Genomic DNA, 16209 nt, shown 5'->3' on the forward strand with positions numbered 1-16209 from the left:
TTACAATGAAGGAGTTTAGTTTAATTGAACAAATGAAATGTATAGAATGTAGTTTCCTTCGAATAGCATCATGCATTTATAATGAATTATAAACAAGATTATCTACTTACTATAGTAGTATATTTCAATTAAATTCCTGAAGGTATAAAAGTTGCATCTTGCACCATTAACCCTATTTTTTTTGCAACGAGTCATGATGAAATTCATGAAAGGTTTTTTTTTTACGTTGCTCAAATTACTAGGAAGTTATCATTGCTAATTGCATATCTTGGCAAGGAAAAGAATGTTAATTGGCATAAGTTTCGTTTGCAAGGAAAAAGGAAGATTAAATTGAATTTACCTACTACAAAGCAATAAAGTTTAGGACTAAAAAATCAATTGTCACAAGGATAACAAATCGTGCCGAGGTTATCAATATTTCCTTCCAAAAGATAACCAAATCAATCTAAATTTAGAAATACCGTACTGCAAAATATGCCTTGGGAATGATTTAAAGACCAAAGAAACGTTTATACCTTAAATACTTGACTACCTTCCCTCATTGTAGGGTCAATTAATTTCGTAAAGGTAAAAGAACTAGGGTTGTCCCTGAGGTTCTTAAAAAGAGACCCTAGGTCGTCAGCTTAAAGAATCTAAAACGGATTATTTCATCGCAGGACTTGCGCAGCAAGTACGAAGTCATTTAGTCTTGTGATTGATTTACAAGGAGAAAGGGTAAATACCCTCAACAAGGATGGCAGATCCTTACGCAAGTTATCTTGCAAAAGGACGTATTCTTGGATATCCTTCTAAATAAGGAAAGTTATAAACCAGAAACTAAAGTATCTAATGAACTTTAGGGTTGACCAAGTTGGGTTAATAAGGTACGCCCTAACCGGGAATATAAAGGATCTCTCCAAGTTGCAAGACATCTTGGAAATGAGTGTTGATACACTGAAAAGGAAAGAATAATTCCTTAGCAGTTTGCCAAACAACATGGTCGATTAATGGAAATGTTTGTGCTTGCTTGAGATTTTATAGCACTATTTGAATTATGAATTACAAATTAAATGAATACCTATACTTTAGGTTGAAGGCCTGAAGGGAGAGGCAGTTTCAGTTACCCCCGATTGCCTGCATGACCCTAACCAAGGGGGTTGTTGACCGCGCCGGGATCGTGGACTGGACCCGCCGCGAGAGGTCTCTCTGTTGAGCTCTACTTGGAGCAGGAGGACGCTTGGGTGCCAGGGGGGCTCTAGTCGTAAATCCCTCGTCTTCCGGGTTCTGCACAAGAGGCTAATGTGACTCGGGATTGGATCTCGTGGCTCGCATACTAGTCTACGGGCAGAAGCTTGGAATAGTGATCACTGTGGATTATTGGATAGCCTTCGGGCAGATTATGGATAAGCCTACGGGCGGAACTCCTTGTATTTCAAAGATAAAAATGATGATATGTTAATAAAGAACTTGCTTGATATTGTTTTTCTATGTCACGTGATAAGATTACGTGAAGGAACGAGTGTTTAACGGATTAATTAAAGAAGCTGGTTGTTGCATTTCAAATTAATGTGTTAGTTAATTACATAACTAAAACAAACCGAGGAAAGTGTAGAGGATGGGCCATAGGTTTGTCCTGCGGTTGGGTGGTCCCGGTTAGCCAGGAACTTTTCTCAAAGAACAGCGGGATGATCGTCAAAGAAAACGAATAACGAAAGCGATGACCTAGAGTTATGTCTTAACCGATTTACATTGTTTTAGGGGAATGGAATGGGACTATGCCTTATGGCAGAGAGGTTGAGCTTTGCATCCCTCTCGTTTCCCATTCTCCTTGAACCAAGTGCAGCGTGAATCCACTTCGGACCTGGCGTTTCTGCGTAAAGCAGATCGCTTGGGTCCGACGCTAGTTGCTGTTAGGTAATGAACAATCAAGAAAACCCTAGTTCCGATCGATCTTAAGTAGGAACGGCCAGGGTACTTCCGCTACGTGGCAGACATGGGAAGACCTAGATCGCAAGTCTCGTATCATTCCATGGGAGTGCCTGGCTGAGCTCTCTAGACATCCTTTCCAATGGACTGCTAAGACGTGTCCTCGATGATACTAGTGGACACGTTACAGAGATATCCACATGGATACCGGGAGATGACCCTCCCGTGGCTACGCCTTGGAATTTCTTAGGAGGCATCGCAATTGTAGTCGTTCGGACGTGGAAGCAGCTTTCCAACTCTTCTTTGGAATTCCACCGTCGCTCCCTTGCACCGTCCGTCAAAAGTAGTTTTTTTTTTTTGGAAGGCTCCCTCCTTGAAGTCGGGAAATTTGAAAGGGTGTTTCAGAATCTTTTATGACTAAGACCCATTGAAGCCATGGGGAAGGATTAATGGCCTTTTAATGACTCGTTCAAACGAGGAATGAAAAGGGATGGAAAAGACACAAGGTGGGGAGAGAACTCCAAGGAAATATAGTAATCGTAAAGGTTATAAGTAAGGTCGAAGGACCCTTAGGTCAAACTTGGAGGGAAGGGGTTCCAATATGCCACAAGAGGAGGGCTAGGGAAGGTTTAAACACGGAGGAAAGAGGGGCGGTTCCAAGGGAAAGGGATAGGGGATTAAGGGATTAAGACGGGGTGTGGTTTCAGAATGCCCAAGGAAAGGGTTTAAGGGTTAATACATGGGGGGTGTGGTTCCAAGGAAAAAGGGAGCTTAAGGATTTATACAAACACGGAGGGGGGGTGATCCCGAATCCACGGAAAAAGGGGGCTAAGTAAGCATTAAAGCACAGGGATAATAAAAAGGGTTTCAAGCCCATAAGGATGAGGCTTAAGGGAATTCAAAAACCTGGGGTGGTGAAAGGGGCTTAAGGGGTTTTCAAAACCCGGGGGGGGTTGAAAGGGAGCTTAAGGGGTTTTCAAACCCGCCGGGGTGAAAGGGGGCTTAAGGGTTTTAGAACCCGGGGGTGAAAGGGGACTAACTAGCCCCCCCCTTAGAAGCTTCTCTTTAGAAGCTTCCACAGCTTCTTACGTGGAAGATTCAATGCCATATTGGCATTTTTTATGGCTAGCGCAGCCACAACAAAGGCAACGATGGCCTTTGGCAGACATCAGCGATCCATCTCTCTCCCGGAAGTAGCAACGAGCCGTACTAGATCTTCTTCTCCCCTTGCGATGCTGCAGAGTGCTGTCACCTCTCCCTCACGATTCAAAATGGCGGCCCTTCCCTCCTTCGTTTTCACGGCAGCAACACAGGGAATTGGCAGCCCCTTCCTCCGTTTTCTGCACGGCAGCAACCATTCTCTTAAATAGGGGAGGGAGGGGGATCCTCCCTCTCCTATGTGTTGCAACGCATGGCCTCCCATACCAGTGAGCTCCCATTGAGGAGCTTCCGCTTGCTTGCTATTCCCCTCCCCTTCCAGCACATCAGTCGACTGGGGAGGGGAATATATAAAAAAATTTGTATAATCATTTTTTTTTATAAATGTTTACGCGAACGTTACAATTTCTTACAATCACATTTTGATAGTGTGTTTGTTGAGAGGTGAATGTCCTTCTAGTGGTGCACTTCTCAAACACCTTAGATTGATCTTTCCTTTTTTGATTTAATAATACTATAATCTAAGGACCTTCTCATGCTCTATGCACCTCTTGAATTCCTCAAAACATGCCATTCAAATCGTGCCACCTCTTATTGTTGACATGTATTTTCAAACTTTGCAAAAATCTATTGCTCATAAAGTTGAAACAATTTGTGATACTGTTTTCTTTTTGTGCATGGAATGTATGCATTGGATAACAAGATGCAAGAGTGTCTAAAAGTTTTTAATGGTAATATAAGAAGATTTATATAACAAGCTCTAAGAGTTCCTAAAATTTCTTAACTGTAATATATGAAGATTTATATGATCAAACTTACAAAATGCACTAGCTACCTAATGTACATGCAACATGCCTCTTTTGTTTACTAGTAGGCATTGCAATGTTCAAGATGTCGTAATAGTCCTATCGTATCTATGCAAACCAACACATTCATTCACTAAGAACAAATTATTCTTAGTTTGTCTCAAGGTGTGGAAGAGAGCTTATGCTTTCTACAGTGTATGCAACATATCATACCTTCATACAGATTTCTTGCGTTAGGTATGGTTTTCCAATTGGTTAATGCTTTCGACTCCACTCCATGACAATTGTCTTTAAGTCAAGCCCCACTCCATGATGAAATTTGGCTCCAAGTCAAGGTTTTAAAATACACTGAGAAATTTACATTAATGGTATGTAGAAGAGCAAAATATAAGTATTTCAAGCTTGTAAAGCGATTCAAATCCCCTAAAGCTATTTTATAGTACTTAATTACAACTAGCCATTATACTAATAGCAACCTCTCTTGCATGTACAATTGAGTAATTGTGCTCTCGATATACTCATTGTATTTTTTAATTTTCTTCTTTAAAGAATAAGGAACCATCTTTGACAAACTTGTGTATTTCTATTCTTATGAGCTTCTATGTTATTAAGCAGATTGCCATACTTTCACATTTCTAAATCAATATAACATTACTTTGAAAAGCCATTGCTCAATGCATAATATTCACAGTAATGCATAGTTCTTAGGGTGTTCTTTTTTAATTTTCCCTTGGGGAAGTTACTATATTTATATCCTCTACATCACATGTGTTCAAGGCCTATCTATAAATATCCTTATCTATGAATTTTTCCTAAATAAAACATAGCCCTTGTCTATTCAATCTCTAAATAACCCATTTATATTACACCCTTATGTATGTAAAAAATGGTATTTTAAAAATATCTTATTTTGAACCCACGTGATGCATACATATATTCATTAGTAACTTACCCGAGAATTTTCCTCTTGTGCTTGTGTATAGTAAGACGACTCTTATTGCTACATCATGTTTTGAACATTATGAATATTGGCTGAACACTTTGATAATTGTTTTTTCAGTTTTACCGATCCTTTTGAATATGTAGATGTAAATGCATAGTCACTATGAATATAAATTTTAATCTAACACTTCATTGCAAACATATAGCAATTTTTTTTTTCATGTTATTGTGAAGACTATTGTGTTTCTTATCCTAAAGTAGTTGCCATCTTTGAGTTGGAGGGTTATTTGACTATTGTCAAAACAATTGACATGGCTTGTTTGGAATCTTTAAAGTTCTTTTATTGCTGCATGTATATTTTTTGAATATATACATTCACACCATTTTCACTTTGATAACTATTTTTTTAGTTTAGGTGGCCCTAATGAGTATGAAGATGCTATGTGTGTTCATTCTAAAGATTTTGTTAAATTTTACACATTCATTGCAATCATCTTTCACTACTATTGCTTATTTCATGTTGTTGCAAAGACGATTAAAGTCCTTATGTAGAAATTGGTATATTTTGAGAGGGAGGTCTATTCAAATCAAGTGTTCCAATGATTATACTCTTGTTTAAGAAGCTTTATTGGAGTTTTTCTGCTTTGTGTCCTAGACCAAAAGTAAGTTGTGGGTTGAATATCTTTGATACTGCAGTGTTTGTATTATTTTCAATGTCAATTTTGCCCCACATGCCATTACTATAGGTACTGAATATGGATTTTCCCATGAACATGCATGACACCTATTACTATGTTGCCTCAGATGACCTTTGCATTGTCTAGTCCTCCTCCATTTAGGTCTATCCATAGCAAGAACAAGCCAAATATTTCTTGGGTCCCATAGAAAGCTTAGAAAGGTAGACTCAATGTGATCCATATTCCCAAGTCTACCAGTATTCATTCGATTCCATTTGTGGACCTATTTTCCACATGCCACATTGTCAAATTGGCCATTTTTTATGTGCAAAACATTTGACAAATGCATGATATAAGTGAAAAGTGTCTAAGAACCTTCTGAGGGATGGTTTGTTCCTATAGGTCTTAGTGATACTTGTGAGCATCACACTTCAAACATTTTCATGGACTTGTATTCTCCTCGAAAGAGTACACAATATTGACACATACATGGAAGTTGTTATAATCCAGGCCAAGATTTTGCAACACTTACGCCACTATAAGATACAGGACTCATACTGACATTCAAAGCAACGAAAATGTTCATTAAAAAAATTACCCCCATCATCACTAAATGCATCGGTATTAGCATCTCCATAAAACCGTCGCTAGTTGCGTTGGTATTTGCATTGCTATTAGTATCGCAATTTTTATCAGTTTTGTGATGCAAATACCGATGAAAATAGTGATGCTTTGTAACGCGTATTGCGATGCCAAAAGTGATGCGTTCAGTAATTTGTGATACTAATAACGATGGCTACCGAGAAAAAGAATTGTGGTAGGGTAGCAAGCTGCCTTGCCACATATAACACTATGTGCTGAATTTTATTCTACAAATGAATGACATGTTAAGTGTGCAATGGTCGTCAAAACACTATATTAGGAATTTTGGAAATTTCCATGTAATTTGGAAATCCCCAATGCTTTTATGATTTAACCACATGGTCAAATATTATTGTTGTACTGGAAAGTCTACCTTAAATGGCATTTAAGCTACCTTCCCAAATTCCACTTTCAAATATGGATCAAGATTTAACCATGTGATCAAATATTTATCATTTATTTGAAATTGAAACTTGGAAAATTTCTAAATTCTCTAATAGGGTGTTTCAAGATGAGTGCAAAATGTACTTGAACCCACAAGATTATTACATAGAACAATAAGTACAAAATTGCTAATGAAAACTCATGGAATTATGGCAAGATATAAAAGATGATAACAACATAGTATATAGAAGATGCCTCCATAAATCACTGGACCAAAAAAGAAGAAGATGTGCACTCCACGAATCCAAGCATGAGCTACACATTATCACCATCCGAAAGCTCATCCTGACGCCAAAAGGAGCATTGACTGGACTCTGCAAAATGAAAAACTAGACATCAGTCCACCATACATAATGCATTTTAATAAAAATAGTAACTACGGACAAGAAAGATCATTGGCTTACTAGGCTGCCAAGTGCATACAATCTATTGATTAATGCAGTGAGACCATGTCTCTGTGCATATCGAGTCTCCAAGCTCATGGAATCACGGTTTGTAATGGAGTGTTACAAAGAAAACAGAATACATATGTTAGAAATACGATTGTCATTACAAGTGATATTGAAATAAGAAAGTGAGAAAAACATAAGAAAAACTTACAAAATCCTGTAGATAAGTCTTGTGGCTGCCACTCCCAAGATGATGGACCACCCCTACCTCCAATCATACCCTCACTACCTCCCACTTTGTTGTTTTGATAATGTCCCAAAGAATCTGTAGCCTCCTCTCTAAGTCTCCGTTAGTAATTTGCGTCTAGCTATTCGGGCTTTGAGATGCCACTCTTGAGTGCCTTACATGCGTCTAATCGTTTTTTTAACATATACACATGCACCCTCCCTCATCCACCTAGTGGAAAATCTCTCTATCGTGGTAGGTACAAAAAACTCCTCATGTAAGGATGCTACTATGTAATCCTTGCTCCCCTCAAGTATGTTCCTCCAATAGTCCAAGACATTATGCCAAAAAACTTATTGGCACAACTCTCTCATGCAAGACATCACCCTCTTCCCCTTATCATTCATGATTAGGGCTCATGTCCTATCATCTACTAGGTATCCATATCCCTCTACAATATGTCTAAGGTGTGTCCTCCCCCACCTATGACCACACTCATGGACATAACCAGGAGACCCCTGTACAGTTGGTGTACCCATAGGGGTGGTATCTCTTAGGGTAGCACCCAGATGGGTGCCACCTGCGGACGACTGAGCAAAAATTGGAGTCATTGGAGTAGATGTCCCCACGGGTGTAACAGACCCTACAGGTAACACAGGTTGTCAAAGGGTTTTCGAAAGCAAAGTCGCGACCATAGAGGACCTTGACTAAATTCAGGATAGAAGATCAATCAAGTGAGATCAGGCTATGCAACAGTAAACTCTAGACTCTTCATATTGAATGCAAAGATTGTTGATTTAACATACATCTGTTCAATAGACGTGCTTTTTTCTGTTGTTCAAACACTTTTTTGGAATCTATACTTTGGTAGGCTGACTTAGAACAGAATGGCCAATAAAGTTCTAGCATTGAGCTCATGTAAACAGAGTCATTTGCAGTAAATTTCTCTTTGAACCTTCCTTCTAATCATTCAATACAAATGCTGCTCCGAATAAAGCCATTCACTACAGCAATAAGTGGCTTTTGTATATTAGCTACATCATTCCACCTTGAAGGAAAGGAGGACATATAGATGTCAACAGGATTCTTATCCTTCATCTCCTTGATATCTGCACCAGCTTTAAGTCCATGCCAAATGCAAAGAGGTCAGGCTTGCATCCTGTCTCTCCATTGTCTTTGCATAGGACTGTACCTTGATCAGTAATTACAGATCTGACTCATCCAACTTTAAAGAACGTATAACACATCCATCATCTGCTGTGTCATGGGTATTATGGGCTCTAAATGCTCCCTGCAATAGCACCAGGAATTTTCCAGCGGGTCGAAAGCAACCTCCTGTATTGTCAGTTTATCTTTACCACTTCTGTATGCCTTAATAATACCAAGAGAGCCAAGAATTTGGCCACCAGTTGGAAAATAAAGACAAGCATCTCTTCTCCTCACTATGCTCCCTCTTTTTTATGATAACCAGATGGATCAAGAGATCATACAAAGATGGCTGGAAGATCTGTGGAATTACGAAAGGGATGGAAGAAAAGTCTTCAAGGTATTAGCAACCATCTTGCAAACACACAACAGGCCCTGAACATATGCCATAATCAATTTTTTAACGAGCACACTCTGAATTCATGGGAGACAAGCTTTCAAACGTTGAAAATATGCAGATCAATCCAATCACAAGCTCATCGACTTCGTTCCCTCTATGAATTCGCCCCTCTCTTCGATTTCAATTCCGTTCGCTTTTCTTCGTCTTCCTTCTCTTCCCAGCATTCGATCCTCTTCCCCTGTTTTCTCGTTCATTGCTTTTTTTTTCCCAGGCCTACAACACGCCTCCTTTTTCCCCAGAAAAGCGGCCCCCTTTTTTTTTCCGATAGACTCCGCTTAATTCATTCCGTTCTTCTTGATCACAATGGCCTTCTTGATTACTATCCTCCCTTTTTTTTAAAAACCAGAAAAGCGGCCTTCTTTGCACCAAGATCTACACTTTCTGCTGGCTGCTCTCTCTGACGATTTCTTTGAAAGGAAAAACTTTATGTAGACTACACTAACTTGAACATGAAAGCTTGATGGAAAATCGAATGAGCCATCCTTGGATGAAGTAATGAGCTGAGACATCACCTATCCATTTCCTTTTGTAAGATTGAAAATGCAAAAAAAACTTCGGATGTCTAGATTAGACCATATCAAAATCAAAGATGGTTGTGTTCCCAAATTCACAATCAGCCAGTGCGATTGACTAAGTTTGAAAACTCTCATGTGTCCTGCTGTTTTGAATATCTCAATGAACTTCGATGCACCCCCTTGAAACCAAATCCTTGATGCAATCACGAGATTGCTTCACTTAGAGAGGCTCTTGACACAAGTCTGTAAATCGGTGTAGTTGGTGTAGAGCAAACACCAACAGCTGTTTCCAAAGAATTCTACCAAGGATTTACATCCTCTTCAATGAGACGATCGTTGTGCATGGTGTTCTTTAGAGACACGCTTTTTTGGTTGATGTTTAATTCATCCTCAAAATTCAGGGAGCAAAGCTTGCTACAGCCCACACAGCACTAGGCATCATTGTGGTTTAGATGCAGGTGCCTCTTCTAAACTCTCAGCTTGACATACTTATATCAACCAAAAACTGCTTGTCACCCTCAGTATACTCAACATATGCTGAAAGAAAGTTGTGCCATGTCATTGAATTGTGCTTTGACAACCCATTGAACACATTCTTTGCTTCCTCCATATCTCCATACATACTATATATAGTCAGAAGACCACTACAGAAATGTCTACACTATAACCCATCCTAGAGGCATCAGCATGCAATGCCCTTCCAATCTCCAATACATCCATGGCTTTCTGGTCAAGATATGGCTCACCTTTCTTCAAAAGGGTGTTGCATGCCTGAAGGCTAATGACAAATGTTGCATTGGAAGGAATACAACCTTCTTCTTGCATTTGTTTGTAGCACCATAAGCTGCTTTCCACTTGACCCTGCTCAACGTATAAGGCTGAAAGCATCCCATCATGCCCACCATTGTTGAAGGAGGATCTATCAGGTGCAACCCCTACTGAAAGGAAAGGCAGCAAAAGACCCCTCTCTCTACTATACTGTCCACGCAAAACAAAAATGTAAACACAACAACTAAGTATGTACCAAGTAACAAATGTCACACACACAACTTTTTGGTGGATTCCACACCTCGGATGCGCAGCAGTACAACATTCACCCCCTCTGATCTTCCGCATCCTCCGGATGGGCCAACTACCCATGATCATTGTCGTCAAGATCCACGAACAGATCAATCTCTTCATTGACTATTTTCGGTATATTAGCAAGGTTATCTGTCATATCATCTGTCTCTTCTACTGGAGTTTCGTCTCGTTGCCCTTCTCTTGCAAAATCTTCCAATGCAAAATCCTCATCATCTCTTTTCTTGAAAATCTTGATTCTTTTTCTTGCAATGGGCACTCTAAGCACTGTCCCATCCAATTCTATCAGCTCATATGTTGCATTGTCAAAGACATATCTGACTATGTATGGCCCAAACTATCTTTTCACCATCTTCCGAAGTGCAGTATGTTGATTTTCAAGGCTGCTATCAAAGACTAATACCCAGTCACTCTCAAAAGCCAATAAATAGCTCAGGTAAGCTCTGGTAATCCAAGGTCAAGCCAAGACCGAGCTCTAGTAGCAATAGGCTCTAAACAATGTAACTAGCATGTAGTAATGGCATAGGCTAAGCATATCAAGACCGGTCAGACATAAGCAACATACATGCTATAAGTACATCCAAGACGGAGCATCCAAATGCTTTGCAAAGCAAGCTCAAGCTCAACCATTGATCCCGAATCAAAACAAAGCTCTATGTTGAGCCCCAAGTGTCAATACATCACCATATATGCTCGAAACATAGCCCGAAAAGCATAGGCATAAGAATACATGAGTAAAATGACTTCCGCCCAACTGTGTACAGTAGTTATTTACTGTTCAAAACTGAGAATTTCAGCACCAAAATCAGCTCCAAATGGTTGCCAAACAATAGGCATACATTCCCCTAACATCCGGGCATCAAACGGGACCAATCGGGCATCAAATAACAATGTCAAACAAGCTGTAGCATCAAATATCAATGTAACACTGCCATAAACTGCCTGTGGACTGTTATGACAGTCCCAAAATAGTGTTAAATCAGTCCAAATGCTATGCCAACACATCAACCATCAAAACCAAGCATCAAAGCATGTTCATATGTCCGAAATGGAGCCTTTCCAAGTGCCAATGGAGGGGGAGAGCTGCTGTTGTGATTGTCAATGCTGAAGACGCATATGGGAGGGCTGTGTGATTGCGCCAACTATAAATGCTGGTCCTAGGGCTGCAAAAAATGGTGGCCAAGCTTCGGAGGGGTCAGGTTAAAGCCAAGGAAGGCCTCAAACAAGCTCCAGCAAGGGGAGAGCAGCCCACATATGAAATGAGAGCTAGGAGTGTAATGGCTGCCTATTTCAAAAGGGCTGAAAATTGAGGTAAACCCTATAAAGAGTGAAGCAATACCTCTGTGTGAATGCCTTGAGGGTGCCCAAAGGGGCCGGGAAGGTGCTCGGGAAGCCGAGGAGTAATGGGGGCTCGAAGGAGTCGGATATGGCTGCCGGGAAGGAGACCCGATGCGAGTGGGGAGTTGATGGGAAGCTAAGAATGCCATGAACCAAGCTCAAGAGTTGGGAAGTGTAGCTCTAATACCAGTTGAAAGGTGAGAAGGATCGAAGCTTGCACTTGAGAGCTATGGCGGGAGAGCAAGAGCAAGAAAGAGAGAGACAAGAAATGGGAACTCCAACAGTCACAATGTGTGACCAGGCCTTCCTTTATTCAAACTATCACTAAAAGAATAAAGAATAAAGTGATGGTGACGGGTGCCCACCACTTGGAGTGTGTAGTGGCGATGATTGTTGATGTAGTAATACACGGCGGCTAGGCGGAGGTGCCTTTACCCCCAACATCAATGTTATTTTATGGGGGCTAAGTTGAGACTATACCTTATTTATAAAGCGGGTGATGCATATCACTTCCCCTCATTTCTCACTCTCTTTAAATAAGTGAAATGTTCTATTTAAGTTTGAGAGATGATAGCAAAGCAATAGTGATCTTAAGCTAATTTTAGATAACCATGGTAGGTGACTATAGTCATAATTTAGGCTTGCTTTAGGTTGATCCTTGTGGGGTTGAGATCGAACTCCTCCTATGAGGTAGACTTAAGTAGTGCTTTGTAAAGAAAAAATAATGAATATGGTGATATGTTGTCTAAATGTAAGATATCCTCGGCCACTTTTAAGGAATGGATAACAGATATGTAGGAAAAATTTTAGAGTGAGCTTGATTTAGTAGCTCAAGAGAATGCCAAACTTAAGGCTGGCAGGATTCCTTCAGATGCTCAGTTGCAACCTTTAATTAAGGTTCAGAAGAAAATTTTGAGTGATATGGAAGTTGATTTGGATGGATTTGTGTTCATGTACCAAGATTTGGCTGCTATGAGGGCTAATTTGATTCATGTGATGCATGATCAGTGGGTTGCTATTGCTAGTAGGATGGCACAGGTTATTTCTCAGCCTTATGCAGTGTTGCAACAATCATTTGTGTCTAAAAATATAAAAGCACTTATTCATGAAAATAATGTTCTTAAGGAGAATCTTGATGGGATGTAGGTTGATTATCATAGACTTGTGGAAATGGTTACTAGTTTGCAGAGTGTTAAGCAAATTGATCATGCTGAAAATCAGTTTTCGAATGTTGATGTTATCAAGGCTGATATAAATGATGTACTGCATGATCTTCATAAACAGGTGCAAATCAAGGAGCTTACAATGGATAAGATTCATAAAGTTGATGTTTTGCCTTTTGTATCACATGAGCAACATGTAGAGGGGTGGTCTTTCATTGACTCTCATGATGCTCATGAGCCTCATAGCTCATGAGACACTCTTTGGTACCACTATTGGAATTTGTTTCTTTGTTTTTCCATCATACTTACTATGTATGCCTTTATGTTTTTGGACTGTCTTTTGGAAGAATTATACAACCATATTGAAGGGCTATAAGAATCCTACAAATAAGAGAGGCTCTACTTATCATTTCTCTTCATGGTGCAAGGTTGTGAATAAGATGTAATTTTTCTCACTAGGTATGTCAGTCTGTTGGATAAGGCATTTGACATCATGAATTATGCAAGGGCTTTAGTCATGTTTTGCCAATCATAAACCAGGAGGTTGTGCCAAGTGTTAGCTATGGTTTCACAATTCATGTATTATGCCCTTAGCATGGTTTTACCTTAGTCATGTTAGTTCTATACGTGAGGTAGCCCTTAGATACCTCATGAAGTTATGGTTATGATAGGCAATTGTTAGCGTGGTATGATGAGGCATTCTCATTTTTGGACCATCTCTGATGTTCACGTCCTGTGTATGATGGATTCTCATTATTATATAACAAATCTGGCAATTGTGGTGCCATCATTCATTATGTTCTTGTTCTATTCTAAGCATATTCTGTGTGTTCTACCTCTCTTTCTCTAATTATTAGTGCTAAAGTATGTGTTATTATGTCTCTATGTGATTACCTTTGAGTTTCTATGAGTTGCCACTACAAGGGAATGGGGGTATAGCGACGGTTGTCTCTGATAAAAATTAGCAGCATCGCTATTTGCATTGCAAATGGGATTAGGACGCCACTCTAAGGAAAAAAAAGAAACAAAAACTGGAGCACGGTATTTTTCCCTAAAGATTTTGAGAGAGAGCGAAAGAGATCATGGCTTTGGGAGAGAGAGAGGGAGAGGAAGAGAGAAAGAGAGAGGAGACATAAGGAACTTTTAATCATTCCTTTTGTAGAAAAAAAAAGGGCATTCCCTAGTTAAAAATACACATAAGTAAGGAAAGTAAATAATAGGGAAAATGGAGCATTCACTAGTTAAAGAAACTAGGGAATTGCATAGAAAATTTCTTACATAGGGAAATTTCCCTAGTTAGAGAAACTAGAAAATCGCATAGGAAATTTCCTACATAGGAACTTTTCCTACCTTTGAAAATTTCCTATGCAATTCGCTAATTTATTTAACTAAGGTACGGAAATTTCCCTACCTATAAAAATTTATTATGCAATTCCTAGATTCCCTAGTTTCTCTAACTAGGGAATGTTCCATTTTCCCTATTATTTACTTTCCCTATTTATGTGTATTTCTAACTAGGGAAATAATAAGGAATGCCATGGATCAAGAGGGAAATCTATCTATAACTATTATAAGAGACCTACTATAGTTCTCTTAACACCTCTAGACTTGCATTTTTGGACTCACAAGGCAAATCTAAAGCTTCATTCACTAAATAAAATGATAATTTGTCACCACTCGAAGCATAACAATACTCAAATATAAACCTAATGAACACCAATAAGGCCTAAAATTTTGGGGTGTTGCAATCACATTGAAGCTTTACACATTGGCACACATAAGAGTGTTCACCACTAGCAATATGAGACACCTAAGTCTTGTAACCAAAACCTTTTAAAATTGTAGACCTACAAGCAATTATTGAACGATGTACTGATTCTAGTGAGCTCAAAGAAAGAACATAAGATTTTGACTATTAGTACTAACAAGCAAGACCAATATCATCACTTAAAGAATGATATAGCATGCACAAGAAGATTCATCTCTAGCAACATGAGACACCTACATGTAGCCAAAGACTATTAAAATTGTAGACCAACAAAGCAAGTACTAAATGATGGATTTGTTCTAGTGAGATTAGATAAAGAGTTTAAGAATTTGACTATTAGTATACTGACCAAGAGGTCCAATATCACCATCTAAAGCACATGATATACATAGATCTAATTGAGAGAATTTGAGATGAATGAGACCTATTAGACAAACTTCCAACGATTCTATTTATCCTTAGAATTATAGATTAATATGCTAATGCCTTGAAATGAATATGGAGCATCCTAATCATAATAAATATGTAATCTCCAATTCTAATTTGTAATTATTAAAAGCTAGGACCAGTTTAGAGTTTTAGTCATACTAATATGCATGGTACATCTTCTCCATGACATCATCAAATATTCAATTTGTAACCATCAACTCTTAAGAAATGTAGGCCCCACAACTCTATATACACTCTCACTTCTATTTATTCAAATCTACTCATGTAGAAATATGTTTTCCTAGACTTCTAAACTAATTCTAAGTGCTACAACTAGTTTTCAATTCGACACTAATATCCCTCGTCTTCCAAAATCCTAGGGATGGAAAGTAGTGGAGCAAGTAAAGAGCGCATAGAATGTATAACACACAATAAAAATCTACAATAAATGCTCAAAGAGAGAAGTGTGTATAAAAAAATAAGAGTAATATGAGTCCTTGACCTCCACATCTTAAGGATTAGGGGAATGGAGTTAATGGTTGAGTTGATGACTTTTGAAGCAAGTATGAGAATGTGTTGTACCCAATATGGATCCTAAACATAGTAGTCATCGATCTATGATTTGAAAATGATGTTGCCTAATTGTGTGGCTATTTAGACAAAAGAAACAACTACGATGGCTCGTTGTTAGCATGGCAAACTAAGGAAGACCATCGGAGATGGCAGTAGAATTACCAAGGTGAAAACACAACACTTCAGGTCTTAATGGGGACTTATAAAACCAATAGGAAATAGTAGCAACAAACCTTAGCAACATCAAGTTTGATGTCAATAAATAGGAGAGAAGTTGCCACACATGTAGGTTCAATTGGAAATGTAGTTGATGAGGAAGCAGTGATGAAAATGGGATAATGAGAAAGGTGATGGTAATGAAAAGGATAGAATGTAGTAATGGAGAGGCCAACCCGTGACATGTCTTTTTATAGGCCACTTTGATCCATTTGTCCTTTCATCCAATAATTGATAACACATTCGACAAGTGTACATTCTAGAAATACCATAATGTCTAGGGATGTCATCTTTGCTTGATACATCCTTCATTATGGCTATGTGTAAATGGA

Source organism: Lygodium microphyllum, chromosome 22 (assembly GCF_053477565.2).
Source record: "Lygodium microphyllum isolate KBCC chromosome 22, Lygodium_microphyllum_v1.1.10, whole genome shotgun sequence".
NCBI lineage: Eukaryota > Viridiplantae > Streptophyta > Polypodiopsida > Schizaeales > Lygodiaceae > Lygodium > Lygodium microphyllum.